Raw genomic sequence first — 22,475 nt, forward strand, 5'->3', positions numbered from 1 at the left:
GTCAAACAAGAGTCCAGATTTGTCCAAGAAGCCCCGTCGGTCGACTAGCATGCCTCTGTCAGTCGACCGACCAGTGACATGTTTTCAGACCCTGTAAGGTATCCATTTTTGGTCGACCGACGATGAGCGATCGGTTGAGCGATTTTGCTTCTGCGGTTGACCGATGTCCCCTTCGGTCGACCAGCCATGGCCTGATTCTCTAGCTTCCTGATTTCCTCTATTTTTCTACTTTTGACCATTTTTGTCGCCACCAACGGTTCCGTCCACGTTTCTATTCTCAGGCTACTATGAGAATTATTTATCCTCAAGCTCTCATGAGGATCGCTAAGTTCCCGAAGTAAGGAAGAAGATAAACCGGTATCACTTTCTCCCCTGACTTTATGTTTAGTTCTTTGAGTGGGGTTGATGAATCTGAACAAGTAGGAATTCGTGAGAGGACAGGGTTTGGTTCTCCCGTGGTTCCTACAATAGTCAAGTTAGTTGATGAACTTGAGTGGGGAAAAATAAAGAACTATGTCGCATATGTGACACAAACCCCATCATCCTCATAAAGTAGGCACAAATCCCCACCAGGTCACACACTCTCTCCTACTTTATGATGATGGTGGGGATTGTGCCGCATAGGCATCAATGAGGAAATTCCCTCATATGATAAAGATACTCATTAATCTCTCTCTCTCTCTCTCTCTCTCTTCTTTAGCAAATCCAATAAAAAAATAGGGAGAAGGTTGTAGATTTAGCAATTGCTCTTACTATAAAATATGATCATATCATAATGGCAATTGAAGAGTTGAACGATATGGATTGTATGATGGTTGATGAGTTGATGGACCTCAAATAGGGAGTAGGAACGATTTTTAACCTAAAAGATATAACTACTATGTATTAACCCAACTCCTATTTAAACTCATGACTTTTTCTTATCCTATATAATATGGGACTATACTCACATATTAATAAGGTCAACAACTCCCACTTAATTTCTGAGTATAGTTCAATATTTAACTACAATTCAATCTTTCATGAGATTGTGTGTGTGTGTGTGCCCCACTTCATTTGTTGACTAACTCAATAACTTTTTGCACCACTTCGTCACTTTACTCATTGGGGCTAACCTGACTATATTTTGAAGAGTTGAAGGATTTGTCTCGTATGAAGGTTTGATAATTATATTTTTATTATATTTTTATACTGTTATTATTTATTTAAATAAAAATGTCACTAATAAATATGTTTTATCTTAATTACAGGTTAATGAATAAAAGCCCAAAAGAACTCAACATCTCATCTCTCAAGAAGCCCAAGAAGTTCAAGCTCATACACACAAGGGAAGATCAGCCGAAGAACAAGATGACTGAGTATCGATACCTGTACCGATAGCGGTATCGATACCCATATAGATAGCGATATCGATACCCGTATAGATAGCTCGATACCCGAATTGATAGTGGTATCGATATCAAGTTTATTGTTATGGATTAAAGGCTAAAATTGATTAACTTGGGGATCAAGTTTAATCCAATGGTTGATATCTGCTTTAATACTCTATAAATAGGGGTAGAGAGTGAGAGGTTCAATTGTGAAATATTTTATAAAAACTCCTTTTGGAGATGATGGTTACTCTTAATTGAGAAGACCTTCCAAATTGTAACTTTTTGTTGTAATTAATAAAGGAATATTTTTACCTATTTATATTTTTCTTTTCTTCTCTTTGTTTGATTATGAAGATGAAGGTGAGATGAAAATGAAGATCAAGATGAATGTTTGCTATCACCTTGAGGCTAGAAACCTCTTGGGATGTAAATTTTCTCTTTATTAATAAATTTATCTTTTACTTTCTTTTTTTGTTTAAATAGTAAGGGTGCATTCGGTTCAGATACGGTTTGGATACGACACTTACCATAACCATAACCACTTTCTGAAAATGAATACGAATACAGTTTGGATATTCATCGGTAAGAAAAACGCATTACCATATCCGCATTAAACAGAAACAGATACGGTTCAGATATTAGAGAGTCGGATACGGATATGATATAGATACTAACCGGATATTTGGGAAATAGATATGAATAGGATATGACAAAAAATACATATGATTTTAATAACTCGCAAAGTAAGACAAGTTACTCACAAGACCTGCAACTTGTGTTTACCGGACCCAACAACAAAACTATTTAAATGGAGCTTCCTATAGACAAGACATTGCAGAAAAACGAACTTTCAATTTTTGGAGAGTGCTTTAATTCTTTTGTCCACAAAGGTTGGAAGACAGCATCCATTCATCAATTTCTCACATTCTAAACAAGAACTTCGCTACAAAACAAAGGCTTTGATCAAAAGGAACCAGCTGGGTATACTAAAAACACAATGCTGATGAAAAAAATAGCCTTGGCATAATTCGCCACACACACTAACAAAGACATCCCACGTTGCCAGTAGGAGGGCGGGAAAACAAGAGCAGAAAAGCAAAACAAGAGGAAGAATACCATCTGAAATATTTGATAAAGTTTCACGATTAATACCAAAATTTACAGTTGGTAAAAGAGGAACTCTTTGATTGACACACATATTGCCAGCAAATCTTTTTTCTTGCATCTCATATAAATAACTGGTTTAACATCAACTAAAGAGGCTATGAAAGCAGGAAATTAATGAAATGTAAGATATATCGATCATCCATCAAGCACAAGCAATCACATTCAAACAAGTAATGTTTACATTTCACTATCTTCATTTTTATTTCAACTTTTTTCCCGTCGACAATTTTCTTTTCAACTTTATCAATTTTCTTGAAGTCTAACCATACATCAAAAGTTACTCTCAGGTTTTTCCTCTATTTTATTAGAAGACTCTTCTATTGCGGGTTCAATGACCGGTTCAACCGGGGATTCGACTGTGGGTTGTTCATTAGAAGCTTGAACTGATGGATTAGACGACATGATTCTAATACCTATTCATTGAAATTTATATACTTAATCAAAACAAAAAATATATAATCATATATGCAACTAAAAACAATTAGGGCTAATAGGTTAGGGATTTTTATTAGACAAATTAGGGTTTTTCAATTCGGTCAACAAATGCTAGAAATTAGAGCTTTTATTAAACAAAAAAATTTAGGGCTTAGGGTTTTGAATTCACCTTAGGATATACGAAATTGAGGAGGAGAAGAGGAGGTCGGACGTCGTCGATGGTCGTCATCGCGTCGATCAAGAGGATGAGGCGGCCGCGAACGTCTTGAAGAGTTGAGCCATGAAGAGGTGGAGGCTGAGGCGGAGGCGGGGGGAAGCGTAGGCGGAGCAAAAGGCGGAGGCGTAGTCCAAGCCGGGGGCGGAGGTGGAGCGCAGAGGCGGAGGCCAAGCTTAGAGGCGAAGGCGTCTTGGAGAAATAGCAGATAAGAGTTTGGGTCTCTGCGGAGGCCACTACAACAAAATACAACATTGCCGACGAAAGAAAAACGTCGGCAAAGATTTAAAAAACGTCGGGAAAATTTTTTCCTGACGCAAAATGCAGCGTCGCTAACGCGTTGCCAAAAGTGCGTCAAGGAAAGTATTTAACGACGCAAATACACTGTGTCTCCAAAATTACACTTTTGGTGACGCATCATGCGTAGGAAAAAATACATCTTTTAGCGACGCTGCATATTTTGCGTCGACAAAACGTGTACTTTTAGCGACGCATGCAGCATCGGCAAAAGCTATGCATTGGGAAAAGTATAGCTTTTAACCACGCAAAATTGTTCGTCGCTAAAAATTATACTTTTGACAACGCAAGTTAGTGTCGGTCAAAGTTTAGCTTTTAGCGACGCAGAATAAAGTATCACTAAAAACTATACCTTTGACGACGCAAGATAGCGTCGCTAAAAGATCTTATTTTTGGCGACGCAATCTAGCGTCGGCAAAAGTATTTTTTTTAGTCGGTAAAAAGTATATTTTTATTGACACTAATTTGCTTCGCTAAAAATAATATCTTTTCTGTCAACTACACTAAACCTGAACATCCACAATAAATTTGCTCCAATTCACATCAACAAAGAAACCAAACATCAAATTATACTCCAAACATGTTGCATATTAACAACTAAATAATATCGGTACTTATTTTCACAATCATTAAAGTGAAACAGATAATAACATTAGAAAATAAATTTAAACGCAATTCTATTAAACAAATAACAAGTGTTTGACACATGTTTTATTAACAAATCCAACAATCATGATTAAGTATATTTACAAATCCAACAAATCCAAGAATCTGACCAAGTTTAGTAATGTTGCCAGAATTTCGGGAGGTATATTCTGCGAAGAGAAGGCTGTCTTAAGGTTCCTGACTACTTGTTCTTGTGAAGCTTCGTTCATTTGTGCCCAGCAACTTGCAAAACCGGCAGAAAACAACTCTCTTCCAACAAAAGGCTGCATATATGATAACAACAGAAGCCAAGCTGAGAGCAAAGGCTACATATAACACGTTCATGGAGCATCTTGAAAGCCCATCACCATTTATGACGGATGATTAATTCATTGGAAGCAACGCAGAAATGAGAGGAATGACAAAAACACAAAACACCAATTAATTATGTTCAAATGTATTAGATAGATGACAAGGAACGTAGCTCTTTGAAAATTATAAAAGCATACTTGTTGTCACCCTGGAAGTCAGTAGAGAAAAGGTCCTCATCAACATAGCCCAAGATTCCTTTTAGGTTTCCCTCAGACTCTGCCATGAAACACAAAACAAAATAAAAATTGTCGCAACATTTCTCCATTCTTGGTTTCTATAAGATTATCGAACATTAACCTCATCTATTCTTATATTTGATGCGACACTGATCTATTCTTATGCTTATAGAAATATTACTTACTTGATTGCAGCCTTGATTTCCATCATAAGTGGCTTTCATCTTAAGCCTAACAGTAAGGTCCACAACAGAGATGTAGGCGTTTAAAATTGTCTATGAGAGGCCGCACGAAACTTGAAGCAAAGAGTGGACGAGTCAAGAAGGTTTACCCAATCGGCTCGTGTGCGTCAAAACACGCACGTGTCAATCAGCTCGTGCGCGTTGGTCAACAAGCGCGCGTCAATCAATTCGTACGCATCGGTAAACACGCACGCGTCAATCAGCACACGTGCGCATTAATCAGTTCGTGCGCGTCGGTCAACACGCGCACGTCAATCAGCTCGTGCACGTCAGTCAACACGCGTGCGTCAATCAGTTCGTTCGCGTCGGTCAACACGTGCGCATCAATCAACGCGTGCATGTCAACCAACGCGTGCAGCCCCAAGTAGTCAACGCATTCGACGGTCAGTCCGGCAACGAAGTGTACAAATCGAGTCGACCAAATACATGAAGTAGCGAAAAGTACAAGTTCCAGAAAGAAAAGCGCTAAAAGAGAAAGAACTCGGCAGAGGCGATGGACCCGCACCAGCGCGGGACGGCACTGTCCGACCCGCGCCAGCGCGGGTCGGATCTGTCCGACCCGCACAAGCGTGGGTCAGACCTTGCTGACCCGCGCTCCCCGCGAGTCAGCAGAGTCCGTCGTGCAGTTCAGAGCCCGAAACTCGTTTTCAACGGTTTTAAAACGGTTTTCGCAAGATTTATCTGTTCCAGGGGTTCCCAACTGACTTAAAATCATCCACAAACATGGTTCGGCTGTTGTTAATTGAAGATAAGACCAAAGCACTCATTCTCATCCAAATAACCGCATCCGAGGCCTATAAATATCAGCCCAAGCCCTCCATTTTACAGATTTGGAATTTTATCAAGAGGACGAAGTGCTGCTAGATTGAAGAGTCAAGGAGCTTGAAATTTCAGCGAAGGCCAACGAGATCCCGGTGAACTTCAGCATAAAGGAGAAGTCTTTCGAATGATCTGAAGCCCCGTACGTCCATTCCTTGATATTAAGCTTAGTCTTAATCTCGAGAAGAGCTACTGATTTTGCTTGATCGATTTTAGAGCTTCAAGCAAATACTTCCTTGATGAAGTAGGAGCTCCGTCAATTTTCCGACAACCAGATCCGATCCGCGGTCGTCCAAGGATAAACCCGGCACTGGCAAAGAACCCACGTAAGCAAGAACCGATAAATGATTCTTGTGTTTATTTTCAAGAGAGTTGTAACTTTTATTTTGTTATTCGAATTTGTTGTAAACAATTAAAGTTATAATGAAATCGATAATGAAGGCGACTTTCGACGAAAACAAACTGACGACCACATTGGGAGGCGGGAGCCTTTCTGCGAAGGCTGACATGTCGCAACCTCGGATCCTCATCCCGGTTGAAACAGAGGTCGAATATGTGTTCGACCAGTAGAAATATGAGGAATACTTGTCCTCCTCCAGATCAGCCTCTCCTCGCAGGTGCAGGAAGGCCTACTCCAAGAAGACCCGTTGGACTTCGGCTTCAGAACCCCAACAAGAAGATCTTCCCGCTAATACTTCGCTTGTGGCTCACAACGTTCCGTCGACATCTGACGAGGCTAAAACCACGGGTCTGAAACCCTTGAGCAAGGGGTTGATTGTTGATGATGTGCCCACTTTATCAAAGAGAGCACGTCAGAGGCGACGCCAACGCCTTGCACGCCAGCTGGCCAAAGCCTTAGAGCCAGTTGATAGAATCCGCTATGAAGCGGATCTGAAATCCAGGAGGCACCAACCGCCACAACAGTGAGTGGACAACCCCTCCTCCTTCAAACCAACGAAGAACGAATGGATACGCAACAAAGGGACCCGATCGATTCTTCAAGAGCGGACTCAGAAACGCCGCGCATTTCTTGCACATGCAAGGATTCTTATGCAAGAAGAAAAAAATTACAGAATGAAGAAGTGGAAAAGAAGCCACAAAGACTGCACAAGGTATGGAGGTCAAAGTCTAAGACGGAGGCCGAAAAAATCAAAAAACGCGGGTCACTCAGATCTGACCCTCCAGCCCGCGGGACACCCAGATCGGACCCTCCAGCTCGTGGGACCCTCAGATCCGATCCTCCAGCCCACGGGTCACCCATCCGAGCCTCCAGCCTGCGGGTCACTCAGATCCGACCCTCCAGCATGCGGGTCACTGAGGTCTAACCCTCCAACCTGCGGGTTACTCAGGTCTGACCCTTCAATCCGCGGGTCACTCAAGTCTGACCCATGCCAGGGTCAAGACAGAAGATGTTCTGCACTTATTTCTTCGATTCCATCGAGTTTTGCACCTCCGATGGAGATCCGAGACAGTATAGATTTGTCCCGATTTAAGATAAAGATCACAGATCGCCTTGGCCCTTCATAAGTGATCGAGGCAATGCTCCAATCAAAGAGCGCTTAGGCCCATTGAACGGATCTCGAACGATTTTTCAAGCTGGAAGCCGTAGTCGTCTTCCTAAGCAATAGAGGAGAACGCATGATGGAAAAAGTCCTGTAACTGATCGCATTGGATTGCGTGTCGAAGTCCAGGAGCTCGTTGAGGTCTTGCGCTCACATAAATGTAACCTCGAATGTGTGACTCCTGAAGACGCTAACAAAGCGTTGAGTCCCCAGAGGGAAGTGTATTCGTCTGATGATGACGTTATACCTGGGGAATCGTGCCGACATGCGATGGGTTGCTCTGATCATCAGACCGATGAGTTGTACTATCGAGCTGGGGATACGAATAAGTCTCGAAAAAAAGTACCCAAGAAACGGATTCTTATTGTCCGTGTGCCAAGATCATAAAGGCAGTGTTGTCAGAATGCTGCTGTCCAAAGATTACCCCAGAGAGAGTTTTAGTATTTGAAAGAATAATAGCATCCGCCAGATCTGCATACCCGTGACTCCTCAGAAAGGTCACTTGGTGATCGAGAAATGACTTGAAGAGATCAATAGAGAGCCCGTTGCGAAGAAGATTGTCAACCATCTCGTTCACAAACGAGAAGAAAGAACGAACTTCCATGCGGAGGAGGATCTTATCTGGGTCGTTATTAGATAGTAGCGCTGTGACGAGATCATAAAGCTAAGTTGAAAGCCCTAAAAAGAAGAGTAACTATTGAGGAATTTTAGTCCGAATAGTTTCAAGATAAATGTCGGAATAGGGCTCACCAATAACGATTGAGGGCTCTTCAATTTGACGCTCTGCATCCGACGCCCCTTGCACGGTCGCATGAATCGTTAGGGTTATTGCGGACGTAGTAGTTGTAGATGTACCGACTATTTCAGTTGGTCTTGCGACCTATTCAACCGGACTGATCCCCGCAGCTGCAGTAGACATCTTGGTCGTTGGGATTGTAAGATGAGTTTGAGCCACTAGGGACTGAGTTTCTATGATAGTTCCTGCCATTAACAAGAAATCACAACCCTCAGGATCGTCTGATATGAGTCGCCGTGCGAGCACCTTTGGTCTCGGAATTACCAAAGGTGGGTTGAGGAGAAAAACAATAAGAACACAAGAACAACTCAGGTTTTGGGCGAAGGAAAATACCTTCTCTAGATTATGAGTATGCAATTTACAATCTCTCACAATAATACCTTCTCTAGATTATGAGTATGCAATTTACAATCTCTCACAATCTCACTCTAGAATTGAAGAATAGGCTCTCCAAATCTCAATTACAGTATGCAATTTACAATCTCTCACAATCTCACTCTAGAATTGAAGAATAGGCTCTCCAAATCTCAATTACAAGTTAATCTCTCTTGATTCAACTCTCTCTGATTATTTTAAACCCTAAAACAATCCCTTATATAGGTGTTCAAACAAGGGTGGTAAAGTGGTAAATAACCAAGCCCAACCCAAACAGGAAAACGCGTAAAAATAGTCCTTAACGAATCTGGAAAACTCCGATGAGTCAACTCATGAACAGTTATGAGTCGACTCATGACCTCATATGAGTCGACTTATAACTGATGAGTCGACTGGTCAGAAACTTTTTCTAACATGACTTGATTTCTTGAGTCGACTCAAAACTGTATATGAATCGACTCATGACTGATGAGTCGACTCATAAGGTGATGAATCGACCGAGCAGAAACTTTTAGCAAAACGGGTGGGTTTCGTGAGTCGACTCATGACAGTCATGAGTCGACTCACCCTGATGAGTCGACTCATGTACATATATTAGTCGACTCACAGGCTAAAATCTGAGTTCTTCGAATCTCTGCCTCGTTCCTCGCTCCAAACTATGTTCCCTTGTACTATTTGACACCTCTATTCTCATGCTATCATGAGAATCATCTATCCTCAAGCTCCCATAAGGATCGCTAAGTTCCGAAGAGAAGATACACCCGTATCATGGGTCCCCCCTTTAGGAACTTGAAATCTCGTTCAAGTTAGAACTTCAGCTCAGGAAACTCGCGAGCCCCTCCTTCCATGTTGAACCACTTAGCCTTGCTAGGAACTTGACCTTGACGTCCAATGAGAAACAACTCCTTCATTCCCCGTCTCGTCGTGGTCGTCTTTCACTCCAAAATACAATCTTCCTTCAGCGGCTCCTCTCTATCAAACTACAAGTCTTCAACATGCGGCAAGATCACATTGTCATCACCTTCATCATTCAGCAATGGAGGCTCAAACAACTTCAAGTACTCGGCATTGATCACCGAATACATGCCTAAGTAAGGTGGTAAATCCAGCTTAAAAGCGTTGTCGCCAATCTGACCGAGAATCTGAAATGGACCATAACGTATCGGTTTCAACTTCTTCTCCTCTCCCTTTAGCCTCTCCTTACTCAATTTTAGCCACACCATATCGCCCACGCCAAAGTTACATGAAACACGATGTTGATCATGCTTCGCCTTGTACCTTGCTTATAACTTCTTCAATTGTGCTTCAACCGAGGCATGAATATGTGTAATCTTCTTTAGAAATCGCTGAACACGTTGTCTTTCATTTCCCTCCTTGCCGTCCGTCATAGCTTCACTTGAAAACACGAGATCAAACGGACTCGGGGGTAAGAATCCATAACAAGTCTCAAACGGTGACTTTCCCGAAGATCCATGAATTGCCCGATTAAAAGCAAACTGCAAATATGGTAAGTTCTCATCCTAAGTCTTAGGATGCCTGGAATTATACCCCCGCAACATATGCATCATTGTCCGGTTGACTACCTTCGTTTGCCCGTCTGTTTATGGATGAAAGGCCGTGCTCTTCTTCAATCTAGTGTCCATCAGACTCCATAAAGAATCCCAAAATCGCCTGAGAAACCGGCTGTCCCGATCCGAAATAATCAAACTCAACAACCTAAAATGCTTCCATACATGCTCGAAGAACAACTGTGCTGCACCCTCACCCGTCACGGTCTTCTTATAAGGAATCAAAAACACCATCTTACTGAACCGGTTCACCACAATGTACAAATAGTCATGCCCGCGCTTGGTAGTCGACAACCCTCCTAGAAAATCCATAGATATGCTCTCCCACGACCTAAAAGGAACCGGTAGTGGTAGGTACAATCCCCTCTTCCTGTTAGAAGGCTTCGAAATACAGCATAACTTATACCCTCCTACATACTTGATCACATCATCAAGCATCCGTGGCCAAAACACATATCGTCGTAGATTGAGAAGCGTCTTCTGAATTCCAAAATGCCCTTGCACACGCGAGGTATGTGCTTCCCGGATCCACTGCAACCTATCACCATCCTCCGGAATGCATAGTGATGTTCCACGATACAACAATCCATCTTCTCCAAGTGCATACTAACCCCTTTGACCAGACTTTGCCTACTCGAACACACCACCGAAGTCTCTACTAGATGCGTACAGCTGTACGTACTCCAAAGGAACCAAGAGCTGAATACATATCACCACCAATAAAACCCTTACTGGTGGATGAGATAACATATCGACCAACTTGTTTGTCGCCCCCTTCTTATACCTAATAATGATGTTGAAATCCATCAAATAAGACATCCACTTTATGTGCCGTGCCTGCTGTAGCTTCGTCTGGGCATGTAAGAACTCCAACGGCTTGTGATCCGAGTGCACAACCACCTTCTTCCCCAACAAGTACACCCTTCAATGCTTAATCGCCTGATAAAGTGCATAGAACTCTTTGTCATAGGTCGGGTAGTTCGTAATAGCACCCGTAAACATCACAGAATGATATTCCACTGGCTTACCATCCTGAATCAACACCGTACCAATCGCATAACTAGACGCGTCAGTCTCCACCTTGAAAGTCCGTTGCAAATTCGGTAAAGCTAACAACGGTGCCTCCGAGATCTTCCTTTTTAGCAACTGAAAAGCCTCCTCATGCGTCCTCCCCCACTCAAACTGAACCTTAGCCTTTGTGAGGCCATGTAACGGTGCCGCATAAGTCAAAAAATGTAGAATGAACTTGCGCAAATACTGGCAAGCCCCCATGAAGATTCTCACCTCAGTCACTGTCTTCGGCGTCGGCCACTTCCTTATCACCACCACCTTACCCGGATCTATCCTCCTCTGACCCTTCCCTACGATAAAGCCAAGATACACCAACTCGTCCTTCCCAAACTCGCACTTCTTCCCGTTGAGCTTCAGCTGTCCGTCCTGCAACACTCTAAACACTTTCTCCACATGAACAATATACTCCTCCCAGATCCTGCTGTACACCAAAATATCATCAAGGTACACAATCACAAAATCCTCTATGAAAGGTCACAACAAATCATTCATGAGCCTCATAAAAGTGGCCAGAGCATTGCATAACCCAAACAACATCACCAACCACTCGAACAGGTCCTGTTTGGTCTTGAACGCCGTCTTCCAAGTGTCTTCTTCCCGAATCCTTACCTGATGATAGCCAGACTTCAGATCCAACTTCGTGAAGAACCTCGCTCCCTCCAACTGGTCCATAAGATTATCGATCCGCGATAGTGGGTAACGATTATTGATCGTTATCTTGTTGAGCGTCCGGTAATCCACGCACATGCGCCAGCCTCCATCCTTTTTGGGCATTAATAACACCGGTGGCCCACAAGGTGAACAACTTGGCACTATCACTTCCGTCTCCAAGAGCTCCTGAACTTGTTTCTTAATCTCTTCAGACTCCTGTACTGATGTGCGGTATAGGCCTATGTTTGGCAAGGAACTCTCGCCGATCAACATAATCTCATGACTCCTGTACTGATGTGCGGTATAGGCCTATGTTTGGCAAGGAACTCTCGCCGATCAACATAATCTCATGCTCTACACCTCGCCGTGCGGTATAGGCCTATGTTTGGCAAGGAACTCTCGCCGATCAACATAATCTCATGCTCTACACCTCGCCGTGGTGGTAGTCCCGTGATTTTTGAAAATAAGTCCGCATACTTGGCCTTCAAACTGTCAAGATCTCCCTCCTGAAGATTGCTCAAGGTGGACAAGCATATCCTACTCAGCTGCTCTTCATAAGGCCGAATGAACAATAAAACGAACTTCCTGCCCGCATTCAACAACCTCTTAGCCTGAGTCACAGTCACCAAACTCGTCTCCTGCAGAAGTGATGCCGAACAAAAAATAAATTACGCTCCATCTTTGGTGAACGTATACTTTTGGGCCCGCCAATCATATACCGCGTGTCTATCCCACAAGTAAGGATTGCCCAAAATAACTTAGCAAACATCCAACGGAACCACGCCGCATGTGACCTCGTCAATATACGACTCATGGAGTGCAAATCTGAACGTACACTGGTTCACCCACACTCAATCTCGCTTCCTTCTGAATCCACCCTAATGGATAGGGCTTCGGATGCCTCACCGTCTTCAATCCCAGCTTTTGTACCAATGCTTCAGATATCAGGTTATTCTGACTCCCTGTATCTACAATGGCATCCACCAAGCTAGTCTTGACCTGTAACTTCAAAACAAAGAGCTGCTCCCTTGGGTCGTCGTCTTCTTTCGCGGCCCGTTTCCCCGCCATAAGGTTGAGGCTACTGTTAGTCTCTATCATCCTGGGAACCTCCTTCGGACCCTGCGCTATCACGTATTCTTTCTTCTCCTCCTTCTTCTTCAACCTTTTCGGCTTCAAATGAGGGTACTTCTCCCAGTAACGATCAGCCATGTGCCCTGTCTGCTTGCAGTGATTGCATGTCAATCCTGCCTTCCCCGAATCACCCTTCTTCTTCTCTTCCTTATGTTGAGAGCCACTAAGCTTGCCTCCCGACTGTTTGGAATCACCCTTCGTTTTGCTGCCCTTCTTCTGCTATCACGTATTCTTTCTTCTCCTCCTTCTTCTTCAACCTTTTCGGCTTCAAATGAGGGTACTTCTCCCAGTAACGATCAGCCATGTGCCCTGTCTGCTTGCAGTGATTGCATGTCAATCCTGCCTTCCCCGAATCACCCTTCTTCTTCTCTTCCTTATGTTGAGAGCCACTAAGCTTGCCTCCCGACTGTTTGGAATCACCCTTCGTTTTGCTGCCCTTCTTCTGTTTACCCTTAATGGCAATTGCCTTCACGCTCGCCTCTACAATCGTCCCGACCGTGAACAACTTCATCTCTTTCCGGATATAATCATTCAGACCTGCCATGTATTTCATGAAAATGGAGTATTCATCCGTTACGATGTTTAGCACCATCGCCTGCTGCTAGAACTCTGTGGCATATTCTTGAACGGTATGATTGAATCTTTGGTGCAAGCCGTACCACTTGTACCAACGCTCTTCGAGGAACCCCACAGGATAGAATTGCTTCCTCAGTAGCTCCTTGAATTGGTTCCACGACGCCGCCTTCTTTTCCTGTTTGCAATAGGACTTCCACCACGTTAACGCGTGCCCCGAAATCTTTAACGTCGCGAACACGATCTTCTCCTTGGATGAATATCCGTAGAGCGTGAAGTACATTTCCATACGCTCAATCCAGTCATCGAGCTTCTCCACATTGACACTCCCATCATAGACAGGAATCTCCACTTTGAAATCAATCTTCAAGTTTTGGTAATAATTCTTACCCCCTATATGTGAAGCAGACTTAACAACCTCGGCCTCTCCTTCCGAATCTGATTTCTCGCATTCTTCATCGGACTCAACAAGTTTCTTCTTACCCTTCGAAGAAGATTCCTCCTTTTTGTCCCCTCCATTGATGAAACCCACAAGCTGAGTAAGAGTCCCGATTGTCTCTATCTACTTCTCCATAACGTCAAGTCTAGCTGAGTTATCTGCTTCAGACATCTTCTCCTTCCTTAAATCTTGGGCTCCTTCCAAGGAAGTAAAGATCTCGCCAAGCTCTTGTATTGCGATCGAGTCAGGACAATACACAGGATGCCCCCTTCGTAGGATCTGATCATTCTGATATCAACTTGATACGAGTCGCCGTGCGAGCACCTTTGGTCGCTGAATTACCAAAGGTGGGTTGAGGAGAAAAACAATAAGAACACAAGAACAACTCAGGTTTTGGGCGAAGGAAAATACCTTATCTAGATTATGGGTATACAATTTACAATCTCTCACAATCTCACTCTAGAATTGAAGAACAGACTCTCCAAATCTCAATTACAAGTTAATCTCTCTTGATTCAACTCTCTCTGATTGTTTTAAATCCAAAAACAATCCCTTATATAGGTGTACAAATGAGGGTGGCAAAGTGGAAAATAACCAAGCCCAACCCAAACTGGAAAACGCGTAAAAAGAGTCCTTAACAAATCTGGAAAACTCCGATGAGTCGACTCATGAACAGTTATGAGTCAACTCATGACCTCATATGAGTCGACTTATAACTGATGAGTCGACTGGTCAGAAACTTTTGCTAACAGGACTTGATTTCTTGAGTCGACTCAAAACTGTATATGAGTCGACTCATGACTGATGAGTCGACTCATTAGGTGATGAATCGACCGAGCAGAAACTTTTGGCAAAACGGCTGGGTTTCGTGAGTCGACTCATGACAGTCATGAGTCGACTCACCCTAATGAGTCCACTCATGTAAATGTATGAGTCGACTCACAGGCTGAAATCTGGGTTCTTCGAATCTTCGATTCTCTGCCTCGTTCCTCGCTCCAACCTACATTCCCTTGTACTGTTTGACACCTCTATTCTCATGTTATCATGAGAATCATCTATCCTCAATCTCCCATGAGGATCGCTAAGTTCTGAAGAGAAGATACACCCGTATCATCGTCAGATATCCCAACAATAATAGATGTATCAGTCTCAACGACTGGTCCTACAAGCATAACTCTCTTACGATTAAGTAAGACCGACAAGTGAGCAACTTTTGCAAAGGAATAAATTCATACCAGCAAGGGGACCAGCTTCAATAATTGGTTCGACGGTCTCTCGACGAGCTTGTTCTAACAACATATCGTCAAAAAGCATGTCGCCAGATCCTGAAGGATCTTGTACAGGATCAAGGGAATGTGTGTTAACTGCGTCGTGAGAGACTTCTTCATCATTTAAACCTTCCATCGGAACGTCTACAAAAAATTCTAAGTGATAAGATATGGAAAGAGAAGTTGAAAATAAACAATAAATGAGAATTAAAATTACCTCCGGTAATAGCAGCATGCCCTTCGATCTCGACGTCAGCAATCGCCTCTTGTAACATTTCTAAAAGAGCCAGAAGCATATAAGCAATTAGAGGAGAGACGAACTCTGAGTCGTTTAATACCCGAGATTGCCACCTAAAAGGTGTACTACCGATAATAGGTATACATGGGCTAGCAATCACCATGGACAAATCAGATCCTACAACGGTACTTTCGCCAGTGTTAGGGGCCACACCTGTTTCAGCACCCGCCAGATCCTAACCCACAGCCTCATCTGCTTGCGGCACGAAACAAGATCCTCCGAAAAAGTCTAAGTCGGGAGAAGGGGAGTTGTACATCATTGCATCTTCATCATGACCCTCTAGAATATAAAATTTGCTAAGTCTAAAGCTTGGTAGAGGAAACGACTGAAAAGATGACAAGAGTCGAAACATTACCTTCCCCACCAATAGGCGTATCGTCGGCCACCTCCGTTCGAGAAGCATGAGGTTTAGCGTGTCGCTTGATGGTCAACTTCAGTCGTTTTGTAGGTCGGGTCTCTTTAAGATCCACAGGTCTATCCTGCGCGGATGTGGCACACGTCTCAACTTGCAATCCTGCCTGAGCTGTGGCCCAAGATCGAGCATGAGTGATAAGGCTACTTCTCTCCTCTTCCCCCTCGGAACCTATATCTAAAAGTTCAACCATCATTCTATTATAAGTAGGCAAAACTCTCCATTTCTTTCGAGCGTTAAGTCGGCGAGCTCGATCAGCGATCGATAGATCCCATAGCTCTTTATAAAAAAGACTTAGACAAACCTGCTGCATGTTCCTCAAAGTCACTGTTGACCTCCATAGCACCACCAGCAGCGATTTCATCCTCTCCGGAAGTCTCCTCGTCGGAAGAGAACGATCCGTCTTCTACTTCCTCCACTTTTTGCTTACCTTTGCCTGAGGGACCAGCAAGCTTACTGTCGCGCTTCCTTCATTCTTGCAGATTTTCTCGAACCATCCTCTCAGCAATACGCGACACAGCTTCAGCCATCAACTCTTTAATTAGCCTCAGAGGGACGGGTTCATTAGCGACCATAATCCATTTGTAGCATAAATATGTGAGCTCTAAGTGGCGATTAGTATTCAGAAGAATGAATTTGGCACTGGTACAACCTGTCACATTCCACAGCCAAGCGCGAGTGCCATCCACTAGCCCGCCACGAGTATGAAACCGTTGGTTCGGATTTCCGATATATAACTGGTTGTATCCAAATTGACGGGCGAACCGGCACGGCAAGTAAGGCTCTATATAGCAGCGCTCCTTCACCCAGAAAATGGGATGGCCTGGCCTTATGTTCATGAGCCATCTGAAGCAGCCAACATCGAGAGAGGTCCGGTCGGTTCCGGGCGCTTCTACATCGGTAAGCATCCCACTATATTTGCTAGCAAATCGAGGGAGGCAGTGATTGATCACCCAACCCTTGTGCATGTGCAAGCTCCTCCTAACTTTCGAAAGGTCCCGAGCTTTCCATCTACACTCCTTAAATAATTGTAGCAAATGAGTGGACAGATCTGCATTAGTAGGAGGCGACATCAAATCAGGGTGATGAAGAACCAGCCACCCCATTAAATAGGTGTAAGGGATCTCTGCCTTCGCCATAGGGATCTTTTTGGACGGGGTCTTCTCAGTTTGAGTAAAAGCCGTTACCACTTGATGAAGCCCACGATGGATGTCGACAACCATTGCTGGCAAAAGAGATAAGCTCCTTCCATTGGAAAGCTGGACAGCGGGAAATAATACCTCTATCGGCAAGACATCAGAAGTCTGATACGACACCACGCGCTTCTTTAACCAAAGTGCGATATAACCGGCCAACAAAGTCTTAGGATGGATGGATTTCTCCGCTTGCAACAAGAAAGTCTTGAACTTAGTCCCTGAACAAAATCTACCTTGGGCGCTCGCAATGGTGTAATACCGGGCGCCGCATTTTCAACCAACTTGTTGATCTCCGAAGGAGTCAGCGGTTTTAGTTCACAAACAACTTCGTCTTTCTTAAAGGAAGGTATAAGTAAGTTGTACCATCACTGTGTAACCACCGCTCATCTTCGAGCGCTATGACGGTTGGATCCATCACGGAATCGCCAAACATGTAATGCGTCTTTCTTAAAGGATGAGCAGGATCCGTATCTTTAGCAAACGGCGTGTCTGTAATTAACTGGCGCGTGACGCGGTGACCCCCCTCCCGTACCGACTTAGAGAACTCATCAGGGAGGTCAAAAGCGAACTGAGAAGTGGGCAGAATCGACGCCGAATTATCAACAGCAGTGTAATACCTACTCTTATGGCCATCTATCTCGAATTGAGAAAACGACGTAGCAGGGTATTCAACTGAAACAAATAATGCGTATTTATTAAACACGGTTATAAAGAAATATTAAGACGACATAGGGCGTTGAACTCTTTTCACCAATCCGTGAGATAGAGTCACTACCTTGTAATTGTCGAGACGGTTTTAACCGTATCACGAATACACAAGATAACGTACATTATCTTACAAAACGTAATACAGCAAAAATCGCCCCATATTGCCTTAAGACACGTTTTGACCAAGCAAAATGTATCTGATAAGCATCCACCCCCACAAAGGAGTATATCAACTCTTCCCAGCTGCCTCACCAAGGAGAATAAAGCGGGGAAGTAGTATAGAAGCATCCACCCCCACAAAGGAGGATATTAGCTCTTCCTTTGTGATAAAAATTGAATTCATAAAAATTGAATTCATAAGCGGGAAATCACAAGGGCTTACCGGTGAAAGATGGACGCTCCCTCTCAGGCGACTGAGTAGCCGAGCAGCTCCTCGGGAGGCGTGATCTTCTCGTCGACATGGCTAATCTAAAATAAAGATTAGTGTAGGCTGTCTAAAAATCAATGGATAGCTGATCCCCATCAAGCCCTAACAATGGAAGTTACAATCAGACGACTTTCTTGTTACCAAAGGATTTCCCTATGGATCAAGAAGAGATTACAAGGCAATGGTTCCTTCAAATCAAGAAGAAGAATTCGTCCTTACAATCGAAACACAAGTAATTTCCAAATCACTGCATCCGCAACTCTACAATCGCTGCAAACACAGCCTCATATTTGAGATGATTGATCTTGATGGCTGTGACAACAACATGACTAATATTATATTAGCAACTATTAGAGGTTCCGATGAGCAGTATAATGATTTTAGAAATAAAAGGTTGAACTTGGTTGGTGAGTTGCTTGGTAGAGAGTCGTGGACAAATATTCGTGTAAACTGTCTAAAAGTCACAATGGATAGCTGATCCCCATCAAGCTCCAACAATGAAAAGCTACAATCAGATAGTTTTCATGCCAACAAACGAAAGCTGCAAATGGAGGACTTTTCACATAGAGCGAGAAGAGTTACAAATCAATGACGCTTCCGACAACTGATGAAAACTCTATTTAGCAGTCTTCACAATCTATAGTGAAAGTTACAATCTGACGACTTTCACACCCCACAACAGCTAAAGCTAGGATTACTGAATAACGATCCTTGCAACGCTCTGTAGGAGAGGTTACAAATCAACTAACCCCCTTCTAAATCGCGGAATTCATCCCCGCGTTACAATTCTGGAAAAGCAGGCGACCCCCGCGTTTCCAAGCTACAACAAGCCGAACGCGAGCGGCCCTCGCGTTTTTGATGTTCAGTCAACACCTAACCTCGCGTCTCAATTCCAAGACGCGAGGTTAGGGTTCTGAACGCCAAATTGGGCGTTTGACTCATTCAAACATGAGTCGAACGGTTCCAGAACAGTTTTCCCCACGATCTGAGGAAATCATGCCCACTTAGGAGCGGATTTAGAGGGCAGTTACAACCTCTTATCCACCTATAAAATTTCAACAAACTCAACTGAGTGGGGGGCTGGCTTTTTGGAATGGAAAATCAAGAGCAGAGAGCAATAGAGGCGAATTCCTTGGAGATAGAAGATTTGAATCAAATTCAGAAGATCAAATCTAAGAGTATTCTTCAACAATAGAAGATATGCTTGGTCATTAACCGAATTTTCGGTTCTAACAACTCGATCCACAGAGTTCTAACTCGTTCTGAGTTCTTAAACTCGTTAAGAGTTATTCATTAAACTTTCCACAGAAGTTCATCATTCCCACGAGACAAAAAGGATGGTCAGATCGTCAACGGAGAGCGAATTCGACGCAAGCAATAGAAGGAGGCACTCCATCGCTACCAAGAAGAACCCAGACTTAAACAAAGGGGAGAATCAAATTCATTCTCCTCTCTTTTGTAATCGGAATCCAAATTGTAATCGATTTTGAGAGAATACAAATCAATTTTTCTTTCATTTCGTTTACATCGAATTTTTTCCACAAACAAAAGATGGCGACTCCACTGGGGACATGCTTTTCTGATGAAGAAGTAGTGGCGCAATCCGATGTCCACCTCATGGGAACTACTGTTGAAACTCTCGTCGTGGAGTTTGACCAAGCAAAGTATGAGGAAGCCCTCTCCTCTGGATCACTTAGCCCCAAGGCTAGGCGAAACGTCCGCAAGATCTCTAAGGAGATCAAACCTGTTGCTGAAACGCGAAAGCAAGTCCTATTCTTTGGCCAAAGTTTGTCGAACAGCTCCTCCGCAACAGAAGCGAGCTTAGCCTCTGCCGAACTCGCCCGGCAAGTTAAATGTCCCACATCCGCATCAACACGACGTGTTTCAGGCCATAAACGGCCTATTGAGGATACGAGCTCCATAAACGCCAATAACGTCGCTGCTATGGTGTTGAAACAAGCCAAAAAGAACACCACTCGAAGACGGAGAAGATCCATATGACGAGCACACCTGCGAGAAAGCCGAACACTGGCCCAACGCGAAGATCACGTTCTTGAGGTTCTACCCGAGTGTAGCGTTTCCACTCCAGAACACATACTTCGTGGTAATGAGCCCAATTACGAGCCTCGGCTGATACAGCTAAAATGCGACCCTCAGTGGCACGTTATTTCTTCGAAACACAGCCCTCAGAAAGGCGTCGCCAAAAACAAATGCACACCTCATGTGTGCGTTCAAACGAAACATGACTCTCAAGAGTCTGTTTCACCAACCAAACGTGACCCTCAGGGGCGCGTTTAATCAAAACATGACCCTCAGGGGTCTATTTCATCATTTAAAAGTAGGCCTCAGCCTAATGTTTACAAATCCAAATGTGACCCTCGCGTTGTTCTTCAAGAACGCAACCCTAGCATTATTCTTCAAGAACGCGATCCTCAATAGGTCCGCCAAGTTCAGAAGAGTCAACATGGGTTCAAAATCCACGTTCGACCAGAATCAATCTTACCCACTCCAGGGCAGGGGGTTCCATCTCCGTCCCCACGCTCAGGGAAAGATTCCTCCCAAGTTACTGATTTGTGGGAATTATTGTTAAGAGGAAAACCAGCAATGCAAACAGCTCACTCATGCCAATGTGAGCTGCTTATCTCTGCAGTCCTGTCAGAATGCCATTGTTGCGCGTCCGTACCTCAGCAGTCTGTGTTCGATAGGTTGACGAACGTCGTTAGGCCTACCAAACGACGACGTCGATATAAAAAGAAGACAGCCGAAACTAAATACCCCGAAGTCACTATAAACGTGATAGGTAGAGGGAAAGCTTTAGGTCCCAGTTCTGAAGAGTCGCAAAGAAGCCATTTCCCGACTGTTCGGGAAATTTGTGACGAGTTTGAAGGAGTATACCGGCATACTCGGAATCGAACAGGAGCCATCCGCTTGGTTAATTACCAAAGATTAGCCAAGGTGATCGTTTCTGACGATGAACATTCGACAATTACCGAATCTCAATCTTCAAGCTCTATTGTAGCACGAGAGGTTTCAGCTTACATGGCAGGAAATCCTAAAGACATAGATAAGAGAGTAGACGAACATCATGTCATGCTCCATGCACAGCAGGAAACACTTCTGCAAATGAAGGACATGTTGGCCCAGCTCCTTGCTGAAAAAGGCCAAAGACCTGAATCTTCCCGAAGGACAATGTCAAAGGGAAAGCAGAAGGTACAAGAACATTCGGATCGTGAAACTCACAACCTGGAATCCTCTTCTAAAAATGAGAAGGAGATAGAAAGAGAATTGCATCCTCAGTCCGCTAAAGTAGACGAACTGGAGGCTCACCTCAACGCAATAGCCAACAGAAGCGAGCTCCGCGAAGAGGGAGTGGTGCGGCCTTATCCTGCTGAGTGCGATACAGCTCCTTACCCACCCAAGTTCAAGACCCCTACCTTGCAACCATTCGATGGCACAGGGTCGCCGAATCAGCACATCTACTATTTCAAGTCACAGATCGGAGACATGGTAGCAAACGATGCCATCCTGACCCGCCTGTTCATCGGCACTCTTAATGGAGTCGCCTTCGAATGGTTTATGAAACTGCCTGCCGGATCTATTCAGAAATAGGTGGATTTGGAAAGGCTCTTCTTAGCCAGATTCTTCGAGGACGATACGGAAGTTTTGGTCCCGACTCTTCTCGCCACCAAGCAGAGGAAAGGAGAATCTATCAAGACATATGTGGAGATATTCCGCAGCATGGCATTACGATGCCCCTCAGGTATGACCCAATCGACTTTGGTTGAAACTTGCAGGCACAACTTGCAGACCCAGCTCCTTGCTCAAATAGGAGTAGCGGAGTGTCGCTCCTGGAGGCAACTGGTTTCGAAAGGAGAACAAGCCAAAGAGATTGTTGCTCGGGTTAAAGCCGAAGAAGTGACGCAACCCAAGCCGCAGCAACAACGCAATCAGCACAACGCCCAGCGGTCTAAGGGAAAAGAGACTTTGGCGGCTGACGCCAACACGCGAGCACCACCTCCCGCTAAACAAGGCAAGGCGCCAAATCAACAAAGAGTTCTCAAGCAGTATTCGTTTAAAGAGGAGCATGTAGACACCTTGTTCCAATTGCTTCGGAAGAACAACAAGCTGTAGCTGCCCGAAATCAGGAAGCCGGATGAAGCAGGGAAGGTGGATGACCCTAATTATTGCCGTTATCACAGGTTCCTAGGGCATCCTACCAGAAAGTGCTATGTCTTCAAAGACATCCTGCAAAATTTGGTG

The 22,475-nt window shown here is 44.0% G+C and overlaps 1 pseudogene; it reads right to left on the bottom strand.

Moving 5' to 3' along the window:
- Positions 4,592–22,475, bottom strand: part of LOC109846221 — a 64,901-nt pseudogene continuing 47,017 nt past the window's right edge.

This window comes from Asparagus officinalis, chromosome 6, assembly GCF_001876935.1.
Source record: "Asparagus officinalis chromosome 6, Aspof.V1, whole genome shotgun sequence".
Lineage (NCBI taxonomy): Eukaryota > Viridiplantae > Streptophyta > Magnoliopsida > Asparagales > Asparagaceae > Asparagus > Asparagus officinalis.